At 38.7% G+C, this 26,662-nt stretch overlaps 2 long non-coding RNA genes and 1 other non-coding gene across 3 annotated transcripts; 1 reads left to right on the top strand and 2 right to left on the bottom strand.

Annotated features, from left to right (window-relative positions):
- Window positions 1-1,098: 1,098 nt before the first annotated feature.
- LOC149048686 (uncharacterized) lies at window positions 1,099-8,105 on the bottom strand. Its single transcript, XR_016184677.1, has 3 exons — window positions 8,052-8,105; window positions 7,819-7,964; window positions 1,099-5,554 (listed from the first exon to the last, which is right to left on the bottom strand). It is a non-coding gene; the product is annotated as an uncharacterized LOC149048686 (long non-coding RNA).
- Window positions 8,106-9,882: 1,777 nt separating this feature from the next.
- Window positions 9,883-22,634, bottom strand: LOC113680620 (uncharacterized). Its single transcript, XR_016185305.1, has 13 exons — window positions 22,171-22,634; window positions 20,547-20,702; window positions 19,778-19,904; window positions 18,769-18,947; window positions 17,736-17,926; window positions 17,090-17,114; window positions 15,907-16,287; window positions 15,452-15,619; window positions 14,781-15,054; window positions 13,992-14,122; window positions 12,373-12,616; window positions 11,268-11,422; window positions 9,883-10,202 (listed from the first exon to the last, which is right to left on the bottom strand). It is a non-coding gene; the product is annotated as an uncharacterized LOC113680620 (transcript).
- Window positions 22,496-25,652, top strand: LOC149048685 (uncharacterized). The gene is made up of 2 exons (XR_016185306.1): window positions 22,496-22,792; window positions 25,261-25,652. It is a non-coding gene; the product is annotated as an uncharacterized LOC149048685 (long non-coding RNA).
- The last annotated feature ends 1,010 nt before the right edge of the window (window positions 25,653-26,662 follow it).

Genomic DNA, 26,662 nt, shown 5'->3' with positions numbered 1-26,662 from the left:
CAACTATACAGTGATGAAAAACAACATGTTAGATGAGATTCTAAATCCTTTAGAGCAAAGACAAAATACAACTGTGGTCAACCCATGTCACTTTGTAGTTGGTGTGAAAACCAAGAAGATCCATAAAAAAGATGGTGACAATTTTAAATTATATCCTAACGGATATTCACAGTTAGACGATCAAAACGTTTAAAATATGCATTTATTAGATTTTTAAAATACCAGTCGAGAGACATTGCTTGGTTTCTTACTTGCTTGCTCTCTACTCTTCTTCGAGACTTGTGACTTGCCTAGAAAATCTGCTTCACATTTATAACAGACTACACAAAAGAATTTTACCTCTGATTTGTGGTAAAAGATCTCATTAGATATCTACCATATTCAGACTGCTTTAAGATTCTTCTGTTTTCTATGTGGGGACCTGCTAGTAAGCAGTTGCATAGTTGTATATCCTGGAAAGATTTTACGTCTTTTCCATTTCAAGGTCAACTAAAAAGGCAATTCAAGTGAAGAAAGTTGAAAAAAGCTGAGGAGGAAAAACCGGAATCCAGCAAAAGATTGCCAATAAGTGCAGAAATTTAAATAAGTCTTACAACAAGTCAAAACAGACAGTCTAATAAAGAGAGAGCAGAATTGATCTATGAAATGATCCCTACGTTTTATCTTTTAACTTGCAATTCTCCATGAATATTAAATAAAGAGTTGATTTGATATAAATAAACCTATTAAAGTATTTTGAAGTAAAGTTGATCATGCAGTTGAACTATTTGTGGTAGAGAAGAATAAAGATGGCTGAGCCTGAACAACGTTTTAAGTAAATAAGGCGAATTCACAAATATCGTTTGTTCCCATATGATATATGGCTAGGCTACTGGGATGATCCCGAATTGTCCTGATCCTAGATCCCAGATCCTAGTACTATTCAGTATGATATCCAACAACGGCAACCTGAGCAGTTACAATCTAAGTAGCCAGCTTCCAGCATGGTAATGAAGACTTCTACATCAAAGCCCCAGCCTTTGCATGTCCAGCACAGGAATGATGAGTTCTACATCAAGGCCCTGACCTTTGTCTGCCCAACAACCCAAAGACTACAAGAGATTTTTGGAGACAAGATAAGGTTTTTTAGAGACCTGGAGGATCGCTTTTTTTATTTCAAAAACTGTAGAACGATGCAAGGTCACGGTCTATTTGGCCAAAACCAAAAGAGAAACTGTCTCAAGATGCCAGCATGTTATTCATGTTCCATCTGATTTTTAAGTTTATTCTTCTGAGTAGTTTTGGAATCTTGGGCGCTCTCCACAAGGGAGAGCATATGTCCTGTTGGTAATTTAGGTTTTGATTTAATAAACATTATTTTAAAAATATACAAAGCCACGGCAGTTTTTGAGTAGTAAACCAAGAGATTTTTGTTTGATTTCTTGCTTTCATTGTATACCTGCATGTCAGTACTTTTGTTGTTCATTACTAATGAAATAATGAAAATAAAAGTGTTAATGGTCTTTCTAGAAAGATTGGTTCTCAGTTAGATGGCAGCTGAGTTTACACTCATAATTTTGATTTCCTTTCATACTTTAGTTTTCCACACCAACCTTGCATAGATAAGCAGAAACTTTTGATTACTTATTTTACTTTTATTTCCTAAGCAGCTCTATTGTAATTAAGATAGGTATATTTTATATATCAGAGCTGTGAATTCTCACTTAAGTTTCCTACTATGGTATCCGTTATTTTAATTTTGAAATTCCTTTCAAAATAGAAACAGATGGAATATTTAAGTAGCTTTTGTTTAACTTTAAAGAAATATTCCCCGTTTCTTTGGTTATACTGTTAAGATATGGTAGATTTAGAGAACCATGGAACCTTACACCAGTTCATATTTAAGCTAGTACTGGGATTCTATTGAGATCTTTAGCCAAAACCATCTTCTCCAGATCCAGTACTATCCAGTCTTATATCCAACAATGGCAACCCTTGCAGTTACATTTTAAGTAGCCGCCTTCCAGCATGGTAATGAAGATTTCCACATTAAGACCCTGGCCTTTGCCTGCCCAAGAGGACAGTCTTCTGGGAGCTGATTCTTTGACACAACCAGGGACACACCAGCGAGAGCTGCTGCGCTCCGAACCTATAATTACCAAGCATCTCAGCATAGATAAAGTCTCCATTCACCAGGACTGCCGCCGACATCCACTAGCGTGACCATCCAGTATTTTATCCAGGAGGTCCTCCTCAACTGGATGGAGGCAGGAGACGCAGCTCCAACCACTGACATCCTCTGGATGAAGAGCCTCCAGATGGTTCATTTAATTACAACCCTCCTTGCAAACATCGCTTTTCCCGACATCAGAGTCAACCTCAGTAACTTGGAGGATATTAACTGCCCCCCATTTTACCAACTCTGTCCAACCCCCCAGCCCTGGTCGATCATCCAAAAAGCCCTTTGACTTGCCAGTTGGCTTGCAGGATCAGAGTCTGGCCAAAAAATTGGCCTCACAGTCATAAATAGGCCTTGACATACATTTTTCCTTACAGGATTTTGTTGTTGCACAATTAATAATCAACTCTCCTTTTTGTAAACTTGTTGATTGTTCTTTCCCTCAACTGGAAAGTCTCGATTTAAAGTGAGAGGAATGTTAGGGGAAAAATACATGTGTTTTAATTCATACAATGTTGATTCAAGTTTTGTTTCGATTCAAGTTTTCTTTTTCAAGTTTCAATTTATTTCTTGTGTTCTATTTGTTCTTTGCCTCAACTGATTGAGCTATAACAAACAATGAATGAATTACTCTTTTCAAATTATGGTCACCATTATATAAACTACAGCCGAAAAATTGAATTGTTGACATATCTTAAAATATTATACTTAGGGTTTTTTCTGGGTTTTTGGGCATATATATTCGTTAGTTTTCCATATGTATTCATATACTTTCATATTTAAAATATTTGGGTTATTAGGGTTTTTTTTATAGTAAGGCTATGGTAAATTGGTTCTCATGTTAGTTCGCAGCTGAGTTTATACTCGTAATTTTAATTCCTTTCATACTATAGTTTTCCACACCAACCTTGCATAGATAAGCAGAAACTTTTGATTACTTATTTTACTTTTATTTCCTTAAATGCTCTATTGTAATTAAGATAGGTATATCTTCTATATCAGAGCTGTGAATTCTCACCTAAGTTTCCTATTTTTAATGGCCTGGAGTTTATTATATCTGTTATTTTAATTTTGAAATTCCTTTCTTTATAGAAACAGATGGAATATTTAAGTAGCTTCTACTGCTTATACTGTTCAAATATGGTAGATTTAGAGAACCATGGAACCTTACACCAGTTCATATTTAAGCAAGCACTAGGATTGTATTGAGACCTTGAGCCAAAACCATCTTCCCCAGATCCTAGTACTATTCAGTATGATATCCAACAACGGCAACCTGAGCAGTTACAATCTAAGTAGCCGGCTTCCAGCATGGTAATGAAGACTTCCACATCAAAGCCCTAGCCTTTGCATGTCCAGCACAGGGATGATGAGTTCTACATCAAGGCCCTGACCTCTGTCTGCCCAACAACACAGTCTTCTGGGAGCTGATTCTTTGACACAACCAGGGACACCCTCAAGAGAGCTGCTGGGCTCCAAACCTATAATTACCAAGCATCTCAGCATGGATATAGTCTCCATTTGACGGGACTGCCACCACCACGGTCTGGCCAAAAAAATCAGCCTCACAGCCATAAATAGGCCTCAACAAACATTTTTCCTTGCAGCATTTTGTTGTTGCACAATTAATTATTGACTCTCCTTTTTTCATTCACTCGTTGATCGTTTTTCCCTCAACTGGAAAGTCTCAATTTAGAGTGAGAGGAATGTTAGGGGGAAAATACATGTATTTTATTTCATACAATGTTAATTCAAGTTTTGCTTCAATTCAAGTTTTCTTTTTCAAGTTTATTTCTTGTGTTCTGTTTGTTCTTTGCCTCAACTGGTTGAGCTATAACAAACAATGAATGAATTACTCAATTCAAATTGTTGTCACCATTGTATAAATTATAGGAAAACTGAATTGTTGACATATCATAAAATATTATACTTAGGGTTTTTCCTGGGTTTTTGGGCATATATATTCATTACTTTTCCATATGTATTCATATACTTGCATATTTAAAATATTTGAGTTATTCGGGTTTTTTCTTATAGTAAGGCAAAAAACATAAAAAGCCACAGCACTTTTTGAGTAGGAAACTAAGAGAGTTTTGCTTTGTTTCTTGCTTTAATTGTATACTTGTATGTCAGTAAATACTCCTATCTCCTGCTATCTCTATACTTGCTCAAAACAATTTGAGCAAGTATAGAGATAGCAGGAGATTGGAGAGAAAAGTATCTGGAGCAGAAGAAAAGAGAATTGGAAAAGAGGAAAAAAAAAAGAAGAAAAATCAAGAAACCTGATCCATCCAGAAGTAAAATCCATACAGAAACCTTTTAAGAAGATGGTATGAAATGCATAAAATCCATGAACTTATACACCTTGCCCTTTTGTGTAGAGCTGGACCTGCTGGAAGATTTGTTCAACAGACATGCAAAACCAAGAAAGTCCTAAAATACAATGAAATGAGAGAGCCATTTGTTGACAGTCTTTAGCCATTGAACTTTAAGACTGAATGTTGCCATCATCCTATCCATCTAGAAACCTGTTTAAGAAGATAGTATGAAACACTGAAATCCATGGACTTATTCCCACTTGCCCCTTCTGTAGAGCTGAACCCACCCTAAGATTTGGCCAATATACCTATGCAAAACCAAGAAAGTCCAAATATACTACTGTGGCAAGCATCAGTCTGCTACTTGTAATGTAGAAATTACAAATTGAATGAAGCCTTAGCTGGAAACCTAGATCCCATCTCCTTACAGTTTTTAGCTCAAATGTTACCAAGAAATGATAGTGTCAGGTTTGTTCACAATATTTTAAGTAACAAGATGTTTTCAACAAAATTCCATGAACATGGTCGAATTTACCTTGCCACTTGCTTTTCAACCTCTACCGAGAGAAGCCTCAGAAAGATTTTGCTGGATTCTCCAGGAAGAAAGAAAAATGAGAGAGCAGGAGCGGGAGTTGAGAGAAGAGAGTCGACAGTGATTAATTGAGAGATTAACACAACGAGTAAACAGCCCTACACCTACGACTTAAACAACCGCCAAGGTTGCTGTATATTCAGAGTTGCAAAGGAACCGTGAAGTATATACACTTAGCTGACTACTTTATGCCAACCCAAGAGTTGGCATAGCATGATGGCAACCCTTAGCCAAGGCTTTTTCAGAACATTATCTTCACTGCATTCCTGTTGTTTACATTATTAAATATGTAACCATAATAATCAAATGATTTTTTGATGTTGTTGATCTTTGATTAAGGTTGAATTAATTTTAGGCAAAAAGTTTGTTTTGGTTCTGGACAAATTATTTATGTTGTTTAACAGTTGTGCAGATCAAGTTGTTATTTTTTTAAATTTCAGTCTCGCTCTTGTGCCTTGTTTGTTCTGAGATTCCACCAGTTGGGCTCTAGAACGAGTGATATATGTTTGCTGAAATCAAGCAACTGTATTTACTTAAAGATGGGCACATATAGCGTAAAAATTATAAATATTATCACCAGTGGCACACTAAGTTGGCCAGTGAATTAATCAAGTGGTAATGAGGTAAGTAAATAAACAAATAATATGTATAAATTCATCCCTTTTATTATTGTCAGAGTTTATCTTGATAAACCTCCAGTTTGTATACTAAATGGAGTTGCATAATCTTGAAAAGCATATTTTCACAAACCTTCTTTGGACAGTGATAAAATTACAATTTGGTTACAATATTTTATCTGTATCCCTCTTGTTTACTCTTATTTATTAGTGGCATTCAAAAATAAATGGAAATGAAACTAAACATTTCCCATCCTTACAATAACATGTTAAAAATTTCAGAATTCTTGTGACTGTCCACAATTCACAAGATATTTTCTCAATGAAAGACAGGATGCCTCTTTGGAACTGAGACTCAAATTTCAATGACATCCTCAACATTTCAGTAAAAAAAGTTCCAGTTTTCCTCCAGTTTCCATTAAGAGCACTAGCAAGATGTCAACAAAAATTATACCTTGGGACACCAAGCCACTTCCATCCCAAAAAAAAAAACCCAAGACACTTGATTATTTCCATCCAAATAAGGAAGAGACTCAAGGAATTAATTTCTGCACATTTACCCCATAAAAGATCCTAATTTCATCCCTGTGGTAAGAGTCAAAACCAAAGTCACACCTTTGCAAATAGGAAATCACTTGTGCTTGACCAAACTTGGAAGGTTAAGTGCAAAAGTTGCAGTATGTTAAAGAATCCTGGTTCAATTTTAAAAAATATATATATATGTATAGCTAAGCACACCATGATACTTAGTTATTTCCATCCAAAGCAAAGAAAGACCCTTAATTGTTGCCATCCAAAGCAAGGAAAAAGACATAAGGAATGAATTTCTGCACAATGTCCAACTTTCATTCTTGTTGTAATGACACCTTTATAAATATGTAAAATTTGGAGAGATTCAAGACCATAATCATGGGCTTTCAAATAGAAAGTCACTTGAACACAAGCGAATTTACATGGTAATATACACAACTAACAATATGTTAAAGGATTCAGGTTAAAAATTATTTATCACATCACAAGCAACCATTACTCATAAAGTGGACATGAAAAAGTCTGGATGATTTTTTTACATAATTTAATTCTCAAAAATATAACCTGTTGCTTTGCACTCTTTGGATGCCCATTCATTAAAACACTTTTCAACAGACTGGAAAATGTTCGCACACTTTTACTGTTCAAACCAATGTATTCCAATCACTTAAAAGTCAACAAAGTATTTTTTTTCTTTTTCCAAAAGGTTTTATAATTCAAAGGGAGAGCAGAGTGAAAAATTTCATCTACTCCCTCTTCTCCTCCAGTCAACCACAAACCAGATATTTAACCACCATTAGGAAAAACGATCGTACAAGTAGAGATCAACATGTGTCATTCTGTTTACAATATCAACCCCACTGACAAGCAAATCCGTGATTACAAAAAAAACACCTTCCAAGCTACGTCACTTAAATTACGGCTTCCAACTCTCTAAAAGCAACGTAGCGCAGCTAAAAAAATTAGATGCTGAGATTTTTTAAGTATCTAATCGGTGAAAATGTTTGTTCGAAGTATGGATCTCATTTCCCGCATAGATGGTCCGCAGAAATGCAGTTAAATTTGCATTCCTTTGTTCTTTTGTAGCTCGAATGATTGGCATATAAATTAGTTAAAAGGTAATATGAACCTTTAGATCTGCAAAGTTTACGGGCAGGAATTTTGCAGCTAAATAGAAGAGACATGTAGCTTAACTGTTGTGCAGAGAATTCACAAAGGCATCCTTTGCGTATGGTCAAGGTTAGCGCATCTGTCCTTCGAATAGTTTATAATGTTGTACCGCGCCCGTTTCACCAGAGACTAGGCAATATTCACACGAACACAGAAGTATATAGCCATTTTTCGCAAAAAAGATATTAATAATTCGTTTAACCCTTGGTTTAATTTAAGAGTAAATCTTGATTTATAAATTAACAGCAACAACTGATATTTACTAGGGAAATTTCAGAATTTACTAGGAAACCTACGATCATCGAAAACGACAATGCATCGAATACTCTTAATATTTCCCTTTGCACTCAAGACCACATCACTCTGGAATCAACATCAAGCCGTTTTGGCTGAAAATACGAGCCCTTGTTATGTATTTAGAGGAAGACTCACCAAGTAGTTATCTTGCTTGGATACGAAGGTAGCGTAGACTGTCCATCCACCATGGTGGCATGTCTTAGTGGCATGATGATAACCTCGAGTTCAAAGTTGCTCTTGCAATGAACGATGGTGTAGTATCTCTCGCATTATGGTCAGATCTAAAAGAGAAATATCCACTTAAAGGAGCTAAAACCTCCAAGACTACACAAGTTCAAGAGGATGAAGAAATTTCCACGAAATCTTACTTTGGACGCGGCCAACACACGATCATCTGCTTACATAGAAATCTGTAACCTTCAACTTAAAACAAGCAGCAGGACTACAAGCCAATCAGCTGTCGCCCTGCAAAGGAGGCTGACTTGAGCGGCGACTTCAAAAATTTTCAGTATTGTTTGCCTTTGTGAAGGGAGCATCTCTATGCACATATGTTTCATCTTATGACAAAAGAATTAGAGGAGAGCAAGAACTGAGTTTATCCGAAATTAAAAAAAAATTAACAATGTTAAATCAAAAAAGCGCTTACATACTATGAAACTCTGCCATAGCGAGAAAGGCAAAGTCCTTGAAGACATCAAATAAGCTGATTTTTAGCCCCTAATTCGAACGTTCGACCGAGCCCAAGGAACTGGCAATTAGTGTTGTTTGTCCATACTTTTGCTCTCTTCCTTTGTTTGCAAATTGTAGAGGGTGTGTTCTTTGTAAAGGTGTAAAGGATACCATTGCAAAATGAAGCCTATTCATCACTTTGTTAAGCGTTGTGGCGCATTTTGCGGGCTAAGACGGAGATTTCGGCGGGCTAAAACGTATTTTAGATATAGACTGTCTCTTTATAATATCTTGATTTCAATCCGCTCGCAAGTCTGCGTGAATTTCAGACTTTTTTGTAGACTTTTGTTTTTTCTAGTTTTTTATTTTCTCAAGGCACAGTTTTTGCTCCTGTCCTCTACTGTTTAATAAGAACAACTCGGTAAGTTCCTTCTTTTGACAACTAAATTTCAATTGTCCTTTCTTCCCGATAAAGCCGGATTCCTTGTAGCATCACGATATGGTGCATACGGAATGAGTGTGTAAACATGTGTAAAGCGTTTTTAGCTAAAGAAACGGGAAACCAGAACTGCAATAAGTCGCAATTCTGAAATAATTCGATTCTGTTCTGCGAAATAACTTTCTGCTTTTGCGTCAGAAAATTATTTAGCATGGATTTTGTTTTAATTAAGGACAAAACAAAGGCGAAACAAGTGCAAAGAAACGCAGATGTCGGATGTAAGCTGACACGGTCGACACAATCATTTGCAAACAAAAACATGATGAGTAACTTCATTAAAAGTTTGAATAATGCCCTTGGCTACGAAGTACTTCAGAGAAAATTGTCTTGAGGCACATAACAAAGAAACTAGTGATTTAAAACATGTTCGAAAGCTCCCAACCACCGATATTTTAAATCAAAAGAAATTCCAACGATTTACGAATAACAAATTCGCAGAAAGGTCATTTTCTGTAAAATCAGTCATTGACGCAGCTAACCCTATTCAATGCTACTAGCAGTCTCATTTAATGCGCTGCGTCTTTGAAATTCGCGTGACGGACCTCGTAGAATAGTAAGGATTACTTGTAGTCTAGTTTTAATTTCCCAAGCTTCATTTCAACACCCTATCATTTTCAGAAGCGATTTCCCCTTCAAAAGGGATCAGGAATTTGAGCTGCATAGTGGAAACGTCCACAGTATGGGGAGCTATCAATTATTGGGCCACGTGTCGAAACTATGTTATTAAGCGCATAATTTAGCCTCTTAGTTTGCAAGGAGAAATGATTGCGTGACATGACGAGCCCAACAACGTTTACGCAAGAAGCTACGCTCATTCTCCTCAAAGTCTTTCTTTTCAAGATCTTCTACCAATTCTGGGCCTCGTGCTTTTTACTTCCTTGTTGTATTAATTTCTTTCTTGGTTAGTGATGTATCGTATTTCTTTAATATTGCAAGTACTTGCCTCGTCAACGAATGGGTAAAAAAGGAAAAAGATAACAAATTGTATGGAAGGAAAGAGAAGGACCGCAATACATGGAGTGTCATAACTCTTCAGAAACAGCCGTAATAAAACTTTATTCCTTTCCGGTTTCTCCGAGACATGATCAAAAGTTTTATAGCATATACAGCTGCCATTGCGCTGTACTTATATACTGCTGATCTAAAAAAATGAGAAATAATCATGATAGACTCTTAAAGATAAATCCAATGCTTGAATTTTCCAGTTTTTCAAAACTGTAAAAAAGAAAGAAAGAAACTGCCTCTAAAATTGTTCTTAGTCATTTTATAGCTTCGGAGACGTTGCTGCCTTGGGCTTTAATGATGAAACCTCTGGATAATTAATCATCTTCTTTACTTCCTCAATTGAGAACTGAAAGAAGGAAAATAAAATAACTTAGGTTATTGAATAGTATAAAAATTGAAGTGAAATAGCTAGGTCATAAAAATCTGATTGTATTGTCATAATCACACCGTGAAATATCTAGGTGGAGCAGTGAATCGAAGAAGTGAATCAAGCCAATCTTAATGATAGAGCTTACATTTTCTCCAGGTCGTGTATCTACTTCTTCGTTTCTCCGTCAACAAACTGCAGTCATAGAGAGTTATTTGGGTAAAGCATGAACAAGGCGGTGTAATGCGGGTTAAGAGTCGAGCTGATGGTCTTAAATTTTTATAGACATTTCACTTCACTCCCACAATACCTTTCTCTACCCGGGAGTATAAACTGGGCCCGTGTCGCGTGTCAGAGGAAAACTAGTCTGCTCCAGGCCTTCTGGTAGTAAAACGAGACGCGATAGGAGCGGAGGAGTAAAAAATCGACAGAGGTTTGGGTCGAGTTGCCGCTAGTATTGTAAAGTAGTTTATAAATTTTACCATGCACTGTTCAAATTTTCTCAAGTGTAGTATGGGTGGGTCTAGTCTCGTACCCAGACCTTTCACGGCCAAGCAATTGTAACCTACATCTCTGTTGCAGCTATAAGGTAAGCTCCGAGTAGGAGATTAGTTTAGATCTGGATGGGGCCTCAGCTGAAATTAAAAGGTTGTCAAAGTACGTGCTAGACAGCTTTTTTTAGTAAATAAGAGAGTGAGTGCTTGATGATTGGATCAGAGAATGAATGAACGAATGGCTAAATGAATGAGTGAGGCACGACGAAAGTTTGGCAATCACGCCTTAACGCTAAAATCTTGTTGTTGTCACGGTTAACTGGTTCCGTTTCCAGTGGTAAATGTGACGTTTGACCTCAGTTGGCAAATTTTCACCTTTGACGGCACTTTAGATTCGGCTACCTTTTGAAACAAAAACCTATTTTACGGTCAAAACCCCATTACCAAAATTAAACCGTGCCTCAACCAACTGATAATCGTAATAGTTAAGATTCGATTATATTCGAATTAAGATAAAGGTCAATTAGGGTATTTCTGAGTTAATACGAACCTGCTTTCATCTTACAAATGTAAGCGAATTTCGAATCACAGGGATAGTCATTCCAGTTTTTGCCTCTTCCACTGAACATTGCGCATTTTTCAGGTCTCCCTCGGCCGCCATTATTTGGTTCACCTGGAGACCAATTGAGGTATGACAAGCGACTCCTAGTGAAGAAAAACTTTAAGTTACCATGGATACACACAAAAACAGGCTTACTACCTGAGAGATAAGTGATTTGTTACCATAGATACTTTTATGGCATGTAAGCGGATAAGTGGATTACCATTGCGATTTCGATAAAGATCGATAACTCGCCGTATATAAACCTCCGACCGAAGGAATTTACAAAACTCTTGGTCGCTTAAGACTACTAAGGCCGTAATAAAAGCCATGGAAACTAATAGGATTGCAACACAAGGAGCCAGTGAGATCTCAGAGCAAACCAGAAAATTTCATGATGCGCAGGAAACAGGGGGTGATCACATCCGATTGGATAAACACAGCGGTCAAATGTTGGCCATGCACGAGGGGATTAATTTTGGACTCTCGCGCGCTAACTCCCGCTCAAAAACATAGGAAAAAACCGCTATCTCGCAAAATAAGTGAAAGAAAATTGAAAAGTTTACAGAAATCGGTAAAGAAAACAGGAGTATGGAAAAGGAAAACTTGAGACTTACGTACACAAAGCTTTTAAGTAAGTAAAGCATCCTGTCGATTTCCATTTTGTTTTTATCTCTACCAAAAAATGTTATACGCTTCTTAAACACCGTGACTTTCCGGCTTGTGTGGCTATATGCGACTTTTGTGAAACAAATTGGCTCTGACAGCCTGAAAGCACGCCATCTAGTTATTATAATGTTCCCACATGCGCAGATGTTTGTCCGCTGTGTTAATTGGATGAGCATTTAAGCGAACAGCGTACATTGAGGGGACCATTTCGTATTTCAAGGTATACTAAAACAATTTCAATTATGAATTGCATTAAACGCTGAGTTGAACATGTCTCTGAGCCTTCCTTAATATTCTAGGGATTGGTTTGGGTGACTTTATCTTTCGGATTTTTTTTCGACTCTTTAATTTGAGAAATGGAAAAAAAGGTTTTTCATAGCTTTACCTGTCTGACCATTGCCATTCTCGCTCAAATTCTAAACCAATCCAGAAACTAGATCTTCCAGATAACCTTCTTATAAAACTCTGTTCTTCTATGCTGTGGATGCTAACAAGGTTTGACTGAACTTCCCTGCATAATTCCTGTGCCTCTGTCCACTTAACGCGCTTATTCAAGACTGGAAAGTAGCAATGTGGTACCCCTTTGACAGTGAATGAATGCCAGTACGAATAGCAGCCTGTAGTGGGGGCTGGAAGATATAAAAGCAAAGAAAGAACTTAAAAACTTGCACACCAAGAATATCACTCAGGGCGTCAGTAGATGAGTTAGCTATCTGGTCTGTTAGTCAGTGTGGCAGCCGTGTGTCAGTGCATTAGTAGGTGCCTCAATTATTCAATCGGCCGCGCGGTTGCTCGGTCCGTCAGACATTCCGTAAGTCAATCAGTTAGTCAAACAATTAGTCACCCATCTAGTCAGCCGGCCGGCCACTTAGTCGGTCACTCAGTCCGTCCGTCTGATAGTCAATCAGTCACTTAATAAGTTAGCTTTGCAATCGTTCAGCAAGTCAGTCAGTCAGTCAGACAGTCAATCAGTCAGACAGTCAATCAGTCAGACAGTCAATCAGTCAGACAATCAATCAGTCAGACAGTCAATCAGTCAGACAGTCAATCAGTCAGACAGTCAATCAGTCAGACAGTCAGTCAGTCTGTCAGACAGTCAATCGGTCAGACAGTCAATCGGTCAGACAGTCAATCGGTCAGACAGTCAGTCAGTCAGTCAGACAGTCAATCAGTCAGACAGTCAATCAGTCAGACAGTCAGTCAGTCAGACAGTCAGTCAGTCAGACAGTCAGTCAGTCAGACAGTCAGTCAGTCAGACAGTCAGTCAGTCAGACAGTCAGTCAGTCAGACAGTCAGTCAGTCAGACAGTCAGTCAGTCAGACAGTCAGTCAGTCAGACAGTCAGTCAGTCAGACAGTCAGTCAGTCAGACAGTCAGTCAGTCAGACAGTCAATCAGTCAGACAGTCAATCAGTCAGACAGTCAATCAGTCAGACAGTCAATCAGTCAGACAGTCAATCAGTCAGACAGTCAATCAGTCAGACAGTCAGTCAGACAGTCAATCAGTCAGACAGTCAGTCAGTCTGTCAGACAGTCAATCGGTCAGTCAGATAGTCAGACAGTCAGTCTGTCATGAAAGAAGGGTACTTTTTGAAGAAACTGCGGTTAGTCAATGGTTATTTTATTAAGACACAGTCCGTCATTAGGTCATTTAGTCAGTCACTCAGTTAGCACTTGAGTCGCTCATTCATCTGATTGGTAAATAAGTGAGTTAGTCCACTGGTTCATAAATCTTTCAGTCCAAAATAATAACGACATCAAAAGCAACAACAACAAAGGATCGATCGACACTATTATTCCCAGGGTCTCGATATTTCTTCTCTGTACTACCCGTTATACATCTCCCAGGATAGTAGCACTTAGGATTTTATATCAACCCACACAAAATCCTGCAGTTCATGTTTTTCTTCCTTCTCTTCATCTGCCCGCCACAAAATATTATAATCTTGATAGGAAAAATTCCATATTAGTCTCTCCTGGGAGTGAAAGAATCAAACTTTACTAACCTCTGGTTGGTATGGGATACTCGTTTGCACACAAGTAGTTATTTTGCCACACTCTTCGACGGTAGACGTAGTTATTTTGCCATCGCAGACATCGCAAGCCTTTGATAGGTCCATTTGTCGACCAACTAAAACTAGGGAAAGGACCGTACCAAAATTATATTACAGACACTCGTTGGAAAGAGTACCAAGGTATAAAATGAAAAGATTGACATATCCTATGTTCTGTACCAGAAGCTTTCCATTCTGTTCCCACAAGTTCCCACCATGGAAAGTTCCTGCTTTCTGCGTTAGCAACTGTATGTGTAATGCGGGTTAAACTTGAAACATGTTTATTAGTAGGCGAACCCCTCAATGACAAGATTTTAAAAAGGAAAGTAAAATGCTTCTCGACATACCTACAAGTTAAATGGGGGTAAGTTTCTAAAGGAATTGTGAGTGGAGTGTTATTTTACGCAGAAAATAGAGCTACGCTGTTAGTGGGAACATGGTAGAGAGAAAAAAAAGATTTAATCAGTTGTGGGGAATAAGAGTGCCAATGAGAAAGAGAACTGCCTATATGTAGGAATGAGAATAATTTTGGAGATAAAAGTGTCTTGCGATCGGTTTGGATACGTCTTTGTCAATCCTTTTCACGTCACGTCTCGGAATCGGTCGCCTAGCAGTCTTCCTGTTTCCCACAACTCCTCTATTCCCTCTAACGAAGACCTAACGCTCGTCAGCCTCGGGAAGTCTTTATAGTGGCCAATTTACATTATCAACCCAGTTGATGAAACCATGTTATCTACTTACGTGTAAGGAACGTTTCGTGCACACAAGAAGTTGTCGTCCCAGCCATTTCGTTGACTGCGTCCGTTTTCTTGTGTGATTTTGGTGCAGCTCATGCCCGTTATTTTTCCTTGATCAGACCACCGGATGTCGATAAAGCGCTTGTTACTCGGCCAACAGAGTCGTGCGCGGGCCCATGAACGGTATTGGGATCTCTCGTATATCGGGATACACTTATGTCGTCTGGGAGAAAAACTTATAAACAGGAACTTGAAATCGGCAGGCCACGATGGAAATTCTACAAAAGAAGAAAAGATCTCGACTACTTGTGCGGAAATAGTCGCAGGTTGAGTGGGAAGAGGGGGGAAGGGTGGGGGGAATAAAGATGATGTTAACTTTGCATACAATCCTGACTGCTCAGCCCACTGAGACATATTCTGGTTTTAGCCAAGTAAAGTGATAAGGAGTATCGCTGCTCCTTCCTTAACTGCATGCCAGTTCTCATCAACTTTTTTGCAGCAGTTTACCGGCATTCCATCATAGCCATGGATGGAGAGAAGCATCGTAAGATTGTGCAAATAGTCCATTGTGATCACTTTGGTTTTGATTCGGCGAAAGTTAATCAGTTTTAACGAGAAACTGGTTTTTACGTTTACTCTTCTCTAATTGTTACTGAATCCTCCACAGATACTTACCAGGACAGCGTTGTGTTTTACATAATTTAGATTCATAGTAACTTCCTTGGCACTGAGCGCCGCCATATTTAGGCGAAGGCGAGTCACACGATCGTGTTCGAATGCTATGTCCACCTCCGCATTTGTGAGAACATGAACGCCAACGCGACCATCTTGACCAGTCACCATCTGTTATGACAGAAAAAAAGGATGAAAACTGAAAATCTGAGTTCGCACCAAGTCGCTCATCCAGCAGGAGCCTCTCCATATAGGTCAGTATGTAGGACGATTCACAAAAATGAACCTAACGCATGTCTCCTTTAGAAGATTCCCTGTATTTAGGTCGGTAACGATATCCACATTATCTACGGCTGGAATCCTATGGGAGCGTGTGAATTTTTTTTCTTTTCACACACAAGCCACAGGTGTTTTACATGTTTTCTGACAAATTTTCATGCAAACTTAAGAGTACACACCTATCTTTTTATACTTGGAAGTTCCACACAGGAAATACCCTTCTCCATTTATTCCTTTTCTCCTCACTTCCAGACATCCTTTTCCTTTCAAAGGTCCATCCGTTGACTAACTCAGTTTCAGCAAACTGTTACGAGGTAAGCAAAGGTAACTTTTTTCCCACAACCTTGAAGAACGCACATGAGGCATCCGGGTATTCACACAATCCTGGTTAGTGATCTCACCGTTGCGTGACCACGTGATTGTAAGCCTCTTCAAGGCGGGCTTGTAGCAAAGATACTTTGTTCTCCACTCCCTGTCACCTGGCTGGTCCAGAGCAATGCAATTTAAGTGCGCGCTTGAAGTATCTCTGATGGAAAATTGCTCAGGGAATACTGGAATATCTGAAGTAAGCCAAAGCTGAATTAGTTGACAGATTTCGTTTAAATAAGGAAATCCTTCAATGTTGACAACACAATTTACCGATGATACCATTCGCAAGGACGATGAACCGATACTAATGAAAGACAGAAGTGAGTTTCACGATCAGGACAACGTAGCGTTGCTCCTTTACTGGCAAGACGATACGTAACTAAGAAGAATTTTATGTAAGTTACAAAAGTACACTTATTCTCCATTAACGAGAAAGTGACCTGACTTAAAATTTGATGAACGCATGCTGGAAGGATATCACAAAAAAGTAACAACATCAAGCCTACAAATAAACGCTGAAATAAACACCTTTTTCTATTGTGGGAAACTGTATAATACGTTCGTTAGTCTTTATTTGATCGAAATTTATAAGTGATTTCGTTTGTCCATTATATAGCCGGACAAACCGGCACGTGTTTTTTTCGCCTATGTGTGGCCTTGTGCTAAGTGCTTGCAACGGGACGTCCTGTGTGAGTTATTTTGAATACGCAGCAGCCGTGAGTGGGAGTTAACCAAAGCGTTGTAATAGAATCAGTAAATCAAGTGAATAAACTTTAACCTAATTAGGAAGCGTGGTACAACTCTTTCACGTTTTCGACAGCGTCACTGCAAATTTGAAATACTTCAGCATTCCCTGTCATCAGTAAAAGATGTTAAAATTGAAAAATGTTTTTTTTGGGGGGAATTAACGGTGGTCTAACCCTGCACTAAATTTTCAAGTGGGGTCGACTTCATCGCCAAATAACTGAGAACTGAGATCATATATTTTCATACCTGGGCATGAGTACATGAGGTTCATCTAAAAAAGATACAAAACACAAAAGAAACAAGAAATCACAAATGTGACAAAATGCGTGAATTTGCCAGGGATGTCATGTGGTAGGCAGAAAAATGCTTAACTAAGATTATGATTACAATAAAAAGTGACATGATGAGATATGTGGAAAATTGTCCTTACTTTCTGTCAAAGGTCGGTAGAGCTGGTTGTTTGGTGTTTATTTCGTGGAATTGAGGCATGCAGAATCCCAGTTGAACCCCAGCGCTCGTGTGTTGTATACCCACCAACTCTTTGTGACTCAAAGACATGAGATTTTTTGTAGAGGGTACAATGAAGATTTCGAAATCTCAGTTCGGAGATTTGGAGAAGTTGGGCTCATTTACAATGACTTATCTTTTCTCGAATTGGTTCCAGTTTTTTTCGCTTTTGGCTCTTTAAAAATGCGTCATTCAAGGCTACAATAGTGCAAGTTCTTTGGTTAAGCGTACGAAATTTGGTTGGCAGCAGTGAGCTGCGTGACATGGAAGTTTTTGATTCGCAGAAGAATGAATGACAGTTAGTAGTTATACTCAAGGCTCACTAAAAATCTGTTAGTCCAAAGCGAAACTTGTACAAAGCTTCACCGTATCAAAACTATCAAACCTGCTGTATGTCTAGTTTGCTGAGAGAACGGCTACCAAACCACTTCACTGTGGGATCACGTGCCCTTATAGTTGGTTGACCATTCTTGGAAAAATGGTACCTCCCGTAATGCATGATGGAATGATAATCGTACGGGACGCCATAACTGCTGAACAAATAGTAGCTTTGCCTCCTAAAAATCCTATAATCAGCTGCGAAAGACAAAGAGGAGAATTAGTCGGACAATTTCTCTGCGGGACATACTTCACGGTTGTCACATAACGGTCTATCCTACATCATACAACTGCTTCTGTTTTTTGGAACTGTATTTAATGTTCCAAAATTTCCTGTAATGTGGTATTATAAGCAATGTAGTTATGTGGGTAATGCAGTATGGTGGTTGGTGTGGTTTTGAAAGTAAAACTACATCTTGAGTATATTTTGTAAGAACTAACAAATTCATTTAAGGAAAACATTAGGGAAGTGGATAAACATCAATTTATGAAAACTATACTTACAAAAAAAGCTGTCATTGAACTTTTGTACTTTTGTTTGTTTAAACTATTTTGAATTTAACATTCCATTTAAGGTAGTTCAGTAATGTATTGTATCTTTTCAGCGACTTGATTGGTGTCGAACTTATGTATCAATAATCTTCTTTTATCACAAGATTCACTTGAAGGGGCGAGAATTATATAATATAACAACAACTTTTCAAATTAAAGTTGAGTAATTCGAAATCGCAGCTGAGCAGAATTAAGGGTTCACGAGTAACTGTTATCATTCCAATTTTTTTTTTAAAATAAATAGTTCGTGGCCAGTATTACGCGGCGTTTTTTACATGACTATAAGGCTATATGGTAAAATCCTCCGCTACTCATACTTCGTATCGTAGGAGTTCAGATATTCTGAATATTAGGATGGACACAAATACGGGCGACTTCAGTCACATTATTACTATTATTTGTGCAGCTGACCAGTAAAAGACATTTTAAGGGCTAATTCAAAAAGATTGAGTAAAAGGTAATATAGTGTAATATAGATAAACCGTTACCTGGAGCAATGTTTTGCCACAGAATATCCACATAGTGGTCTCTGTCTGGTCTGTTCTGTTCATGTCCAAATCCCAGGAGATGACCCAGCTCGTGCGCTGCTATGGAAACTATCTGACAATTTGCTCCGAGGGAAAGCATCGAAGGTCTAAAGAACAGCGCTCCGATATTGGAATTGCATCTGCAACAAGAGATTGGGGAAGATTTGTCAAAGAAAAAAACACAAATACCTGTGATATAACGCAATCAAATATGAAAGACGAAGACTGATGCACTAATAAGCGAAATGAAGAACGCATTCACTTGTTATCTACAGTATATTTTCTGAGGCGAAACATTGCTCTGGGCAACATTCAATCCACAATCACTAATAGCTAGTGAACTTGTCTATATTGAACACCAAGTAAACTTCTTGTGTAACTTTGGCTCAGTCACTGGCGCGTCCAGCGATGAAAAATGAGGTAACGGTCGATATAACGAAAGCACGCACGAAAAAACGAGTGAATAATCAGTTGGAGAGAACAGCCAGTTAGGGACTGGCAAGAGACTATAATCTATTGGGACTGGGAATTATTAACCGCCTGGGGTAGGAGGAAGGAGGGGGGGGGGGGTTAGAGGATTTTGTTTGTGTCACGATAAAATTTACCTGAACCCACCGGCCACCGTAAGGTTCCGTGATATTCTTACGACCCTTTCCCCCCTCTCCCCCCCCCCTCCCATCATTAACAATTAATTGGCAGTCAATTTTTTATATTCCCTCTCTGTATGTTGGCGACAAGTGATGCCCCTACTAATCGATCTCGTACCTAGATCCTAACTGAACTAAAGGTGACGTAATCCTCTACCACCTCAATCCCCCCCCCCCCCCACATGATAAATAATGACGGGTTAAGTAAATTAAAGATGATATACCGATACCGTTAGCGGAATCAGAGATGAAAGAGGATGCAAACAAATGCAGGAATAGTGAAAGAATGAAGTCAAGTAATGAGATATTTTCCTGTTACATACCCACTGGAACCGTAAAAAATAATCGCATAGCGACTCTCTGTTGTCCTTTTCACGAATTTTATGCATGTAGCGCGTTCCCATATTTTCATCGCTTCAAATAATACCTCAATGTGTTTGCTGCGGTTTTCTGTAAAAACAAGAATCAGAAATTCTGTCATTCATATCAGTCCAAATAGCGTGGGAAACTGTTGAAATGCTAGATAGACAAGAATAAAGAAAGAGTTAAAGAGAAGTGTAAACACCCTTCGTAGGTGAAGTGTTCGGCTGACTCTGCTTGTTTGTCTTTTTATGTACAAGATTTTATTGGGGAATTTCTTAAAGTTTTAATAACAGCTTAAAGTGATCTCAAAGCCTTCTAGTTCACTCCCTGAATTGTTAAAAGATGTCGAGCCTTTGACAGAACCTCTACTTTGTGGTAGCCAAATATTGTCTTATCAAATGTATTTAAGCGTGATAAATTGGTATTAGGGATATGTGCGTGCAACCCGAAAAGAAAGTGTCTCAAGGCGAGGAAGTTTTCATACATCAAATTTACCTCATACCTCCCCGATACGGAGGTAAGATGTCATCTCTTTCGATCGGGATGGTGAACCTTCTTAGGTATGTTTCATGAAATGAGATAAATATTCCACGCACGTGAGGTTGCAATTTACGAAATAACCTGTGCATGAGTGATTTAGACCACGATGTTCTCCCTAGGCCGTGTGTGTTACTTACGATGCAGTAGAACTCTCGACAAGCTGGTTAGATACGATGGATCTTTACTTACTAATGCTGTCGGCCAACACATATGGTACAACTCCCCCGGGCCAAAGCAAGAATTTTTGGCGGATGGCGTTGGAAAATTCATTGCTGGATGCATCTGACTCTGACGGTGGCATACGAATATCATTTTCCATAATGGCAACCTGTTCAGCGGATGGATCTATGCAAGAAGATTGGGATGCAAAAACAAGTAAAAATGATAAAGAACACGCCATGTTCTCACCATTTAATTTCTGAGGGCCAAAGGTGTGGCGCAATTTCAATATTCCACCGTCGTCTTTTTTGCATAAACGTTTTTCCCACTGCTGAAGATCCCACGTTCTTTAAACTCGGTTTATATATGCGAATAATCACTTTTGTGATTTTGAAACTTTCTGTCCAAAAAAAAAATTATTCCTTTGCGTTGGCCACCGTATGCTGTTGAACTTTCCTAGCTTAAAAGCATAGGCATTTACCAGACTTTTTGGTCAACTTTCTATGCTATTTTTAATCGTATGCACACCCAATTCCACACTAGTGTTAAGCATGACATATGAATCAGCGGATGCCGTCACCGAGGTTACTCAGCCTACAACCCGAACGTCACTTTTTGCGTTCTATTTCACCCGGCGCTCCTTTCGAGGTGAAAAAAGAAAACCAAGACAGGCCTGCTCTGGACGTCATCTAGTTTTGTTTCTTATTGATGCGGAAGAAATTTTACCAGAGAGTTAACAGTGCAACTTGTCTAATCATAATTACTGGGATCACCAGCCTTTTAAGACCATAGTGAAGTAGGCTTCAACGAGCCTTCAACTGATGAAAAAATTGGAAAATAAAAGTTCCGGAGATGTTGAGCGCAGGAACCATGCGAGAATTTCGCGTTTCAGCTTTTGGAATTTAATTATAGAACACGCTCTCTCAAGCAAATTTGGACTACACTTCGCGTCACAGTTTTGACGTAACATTCTCCTGAATTTGTCAAAATTAATATTCTACAAACAATCTTTGAATCGTTTTGTTGTCGGATTTCTCTACCTTAACCCTAAATTGTGACTCAGCACATTTATGATTGTGTGACTATCAGTCAAGTAAAAAATAATCGAATAGGATTCTTTTTGGAATTCTCGGCTCCTCTTGGTGTATCAGATACTGTGCTTATCCCAGGGTACGACAGGCTTGCTCCTTATTTGATTTTATCACAGCATTGTTGGACAATTTAGTCAAAGACAATACAAAATATGGCAAATAAATGATTGATTGAGTTTTTACACCTTGAGCCCCTCCCCTATAAAAAAAATTTCATATTCTTTGTGTTCGTGCGCTGGTTGTGTACTGGATTATCAAATACGCTTTGAAAGGAGATAGCTATACCCAGGCATCAAAATGTCTATGTCGTTGTTTGGATTTAAAACTAAATTTTCTCGATGACCTTAAACAAAACAGTCTCATCAAATGTGCTGACAACAATAGTTTACACGTAAGCTGTCGATGGGCCGTTATAACAACAATCCAAGAAAAAAGGATAAAATATACCGAGTACGGTAATGCGTCTAAAAGTGTACCGTAATTTTGGGTAAAATATTCGAAAGCTTGTTACTAGTCGGCGAGTCCGTTTGACGGCGACGAAATATTGCAAATCACAGACTTACCAGTGTCTCTGTTTATGCGTTCTATCAGATCCATTGTCGTTGAATCAGGAACATCATCAGCGCTTTTGACAACTTGAGCGCCGACTGCCAAAAGCACGAAACCGATTAAGAAGTAATAGAAGTGACTAGGACTTCGCTGTGTACTCGTCATTTCGAAGCTGTTCGAACGATCTTAATCGAGTGGCTTTTTTATAGGAACTAAGAGTTATAGTTACATCACTCGGAAACACGATCCTGTAAAAGTGCTTAACGCTTCAGCACCGGAAAGAATGATCCACTGATTCCATCAAATCATCACAATTGATCGAGTCAGCTTCGCGCAAGGGATATTGGATCTGGGTCAGACGGAACTCACATTTTTGTGTTGATTAGATCAGTTTTGAGAGCTGAGCGAGATCTTATTGCCCAAATTTGGGTTTATGTTTAAAGAAGAGATCTGTTTACAGGATAACCACAAGCCCGCTTGGCTTTAAGAGCTGTTTTGAATCAGCGCAATGTGAGCATAAGTTTCTATTGATAGGAGAAAATAGAGGCGCTGATGATTGATGCTGCATAAAAAGATGATACCTCGCAACAATTTGTTTGTTCGTGTTGTAAAACAATCATTGTGGACGTGACCATGGTAGGTCGTTTATTACCTCAGTTTCCTTGAGAGCATTTTGCTAGTTAGAAATTTGCGAATCAGAATAGAGGCGGACTTCAAAGGATGTTTATTTTTTAAAATGAAATTTCCACTTAACAATGATCTCACCTCCCGTTTTCCAGGGAGAGCTGTCAAGTCTAGTGTAGCCAGGGGGTGAGTGGGGTGGGGAAATCTAGGGTTTGTGGTGTTGAAGTCTGCATTTATTAAAACAAAAATCACAGAGGTTTTTCAAAGGCAAAATGGCTGGTTTCCCGAATCCTAACGCGCACCTGCTTTTTGCTTCGAGTTCATTATTCCGCCTACACTATTTTCACAACATCGATGCATTTATCGGCCAATCTGAAATCAGATTGCAAACTATAGCAGGATATCGACACCTTTCAAAAAGCCTAGATATATCTACTCTACCTGAGTTAATTTCAAAATCAACTCAGAATGATAAAACATTTTCTTAACCTTATGAGAGGAATCCCCCATCCCTTAAGGGTAGACTCCAAGATTCCAGTTCTTGTATTTCTAGCTTGACACGCTCTAAGGCCTTCCTTGGATTCCAAACGATTTTAGCAGATAGAAATAAAGACACACTTAACAGATTAGTGATGTAATGAACTCTTGATAAGAGGGAAGACCACTTACTGTGACGTGGAGCGAGGTTGATTTTTCGATTACACGCACACGTCTTCATAATTTTACCCGTCTCTCACGCCTACGCCTAACGTAGTTTCTAATAAATATCGTTTCCCTTTTTCTCCTCAAACTCTTCAACTATCACTCAGCTTGTACTTGTTTTCATAAGAGCAGCCGCTCGGAGTAAAAAACTAGGGCAAAGGGCACAGTTTGAAATTCTCCTCCAGAGTGTTTTCCTGCCTAGATGTTTTCAGCGTATCTATCTCTCCCTCTCAAAAAGCAATGGATGACTCAAAAGAGTGAATTTTAAGAAAACAGGAGGCTTTAACGGCGATTTATCCACTATCAGTGCTTCATTATAAGCTGTTTTCAACATCGAATTAAAATATGGAGGGGTTTTCGTATGAAAGGCAACAAACTAAAGAATTTGTAGGAATTTGAAGTCGTAACAACTCTGCGCTGGTATGATGTTACCGTTCCGAGAATCCAATCGCCAACATCTTTTTCACTTCCAACCTTGTTTCTGAAAATTGATGTAGATGTTAAGAACGTGTCAGGGATGTAACTCCCAGCCTGACGTTAATGAGGAGATATTCCATTTTTTATTACCATGTATAAAGCTATCGCGTAAAAACATTATTTATTATCAGGAGCCCACTATTCTTTATGATTTAAACATCAATGAAGTACGAAGTGACCTTTCACGCGGAAAACATGTTATCTTCACACTTCAAAAGATTATGCGTTGTTCTACTTTTAAAAAAATTATTTAAGTTAAATTATTTAGCATTTCATTGTTTTTTTTTAATATGATAAATAGAATATTACATTCGAGCGAGGTGAACAACTGAAATATTTTTTCAACGTTCGAAGAGAAATTTCCTATTTCCAAGCGGCCATGAATATCCTCTGTTGAATACCAACTAAAGTGATAATGACGATGACTGAAATGATGATGATGATGACGACAACAATAAAAGGACGAAAATGATGACGATGCAAAGCTGATAAAGATGAGAATGACGATGACGATGTAGATGAAGATGACAATAACGATGACGATAATAGTAGCGGTAACGATAAAGATAACGATAATGATGAAGACGGCGGTGACGGCAAAATAACACTGACGATAAAAATGACGATTATAATAGCGGTTATGATAAAGATAGCGATAATGATGGAGATGACGATGATGGTAAAATAACTCTGACGACAAAAATGATGATAATGAGGAAGATGACGGAAACGACGAAGATAGCAATAACATTAAGGTGGACAAGTTCACAATAAAGATGACGATGACTATGACAATAATGTTCACGATGATGATGAGGATGAATAGCACTAACGATCGAAATAGCATAACAATGACTGAATCATCAGACGGTAAAGATGACGACAACGAAGACGACATTGATGACGATAACGTCAGCAACCACCCCTCTCCCTAATCTTCCTTCATATTTCAGTAGGAGACAGCACCACCCCCCCCCCCCCTCAGATCTAGAGGTGAGGGTGTTACACAATTGTCCGTGCTTTTATGGAGGGCCTGTTGTGGAAAAGCCTTGAGTTAAACTTCTATCCCTCCAACCCGCGATGAGTAATGATGGCCCTGACGACGTGGTTGTAGTCTGCCTCACAGTTACTGTTTGGTTTCGTCAAGGGTCACGCTTTCTCCTCGAGGGTTACGAAATAATGAAAGTATTTAACTCTTTAACTCCTGGAAGTATGTACATGTAACTTCTCTCTAAAATATGCGTACATCTAATTGTAGCTGCATAATTCATTTATCTTTTATCTGAAATATTCACTCGTAGTTATGGCAGCTCTTCATGTGAGTATTCAGTTCCCGGATAATAACAACAACATCAGCGCGCAAAGCACACTGGTTGAGTGTGGTCCTTTAAATGAAGCCGACCACCGCTTCCTTCGAGAAACCTCAGCTAACATGACTCTAAAATACGATTATAAAGCCGTTCTTCACTCCACATTAGCACCAAGTGAGAAGGAAACATGAACCGTGACAAGACCAAAGTAACAGTTGCGGAGGAGACTTAAACGAGCGTGACTCGGAAACTGGATGTCCTAGGTAACTTATCGTTATCATGATGTATTTCGAGTCCAGTTTCCCGGAGTGCATGACCATCACGTGAATCGCCGTAATCCGCGCATGCATCAGAACGTGACAAGTAAAAAGCCGTTTAAAATGCATCCTTCCAGTTCATTGCTATCCAAACTAGTTTTTCTCGTTTTGAAGTGAAAATGGTTGTTGCATTGTAGGTAGAATATGGCTTAGTGCTAAAATACTATTTTTATATGACAACAGCCAGGTGCTCAAACTAACATTTACACACAGTTGTTTGAAACAAATCTCTGGCTCTGTACAAAGAGGTAATAAATGGGGGGGGGGGGGGATTGGAGTAGAAGCGGGTAGTAGGCTCTATGTCTGTGGAATAGATCGAAGTATATGCAAGAAAAATGGTGGGACATCAGCGGAAGAAGTCGGAGAAGAACTCGTTCCGTCGCTCACCTTCGCCCTTGGAGTATTTCTCTTCGCTCACCTCGTTCCCCTGGTCGTTCCCAGAACACAGGGTCCTCGGAACACGTCAGGAGATAGGGTAGATGTATGCCTGATTCAAACCACACCTTCCTTTAGCCCGATAGGATATAATAAACACAGACTGCAATCCTGAAAAATGACCATCTCAGATTACAGTAGATCATGTTCTCAACAGAAATAGCTGTCTCCATCGAGCGAACCCTATGTTAGAAATGTCTGCCGAGTTACAATTTACTTCGCAAGGTAATCTTCACGTCACGAGCAGAGGACCACTTATTTGTTTGAGAAGATGTTTGCAGGACCTTTCTCTTTCTTACGAGTCATGTGTACGTGCTCAAAACTTAAATCTCTTCAGAATTAAAACACTCCTAGAAATGGGATACAATGAGCGCGACCCGATAATTGAGATCTTCATCGCGTTTATTCAGAATGTCTAATGTCAATATTCTCCATTAAAAAAAACAACAGCCATTTGATATAGAAATTACAAACATTGGAAACATGTTACAGACATGGCTGATGTCTTCTTTGAGAAGGTGAACAACGGAAAATCCAGTCAAAATCTTTTTGTCATTCATGTGGAACACTGTTAGCTGTAATCTTTCCACCCTACACCCACCCTGACAAAATTGATTTGCAGCGTCAGATAACAGTTAGAC

Source organism: Pocillopora damicornis, chromosome 3 (genome assembly GCF_964200805.1).
Source record: "Pocillopora damicornis chromosome 3, jaPocDami1.2, whole genome shotgun sequence".
NCBI lineage: Eukaryota > Metazoa > Cnidaria > Anthozoa > Scleractinia > Pocilloporidae > Pocillopora > Pocillopora damicornis.
The sequence above is the reverse complement of the archived record's forward strand: the minus strand, read 5'-3'. Positions and strand labels throughout refer to the sequence as shown.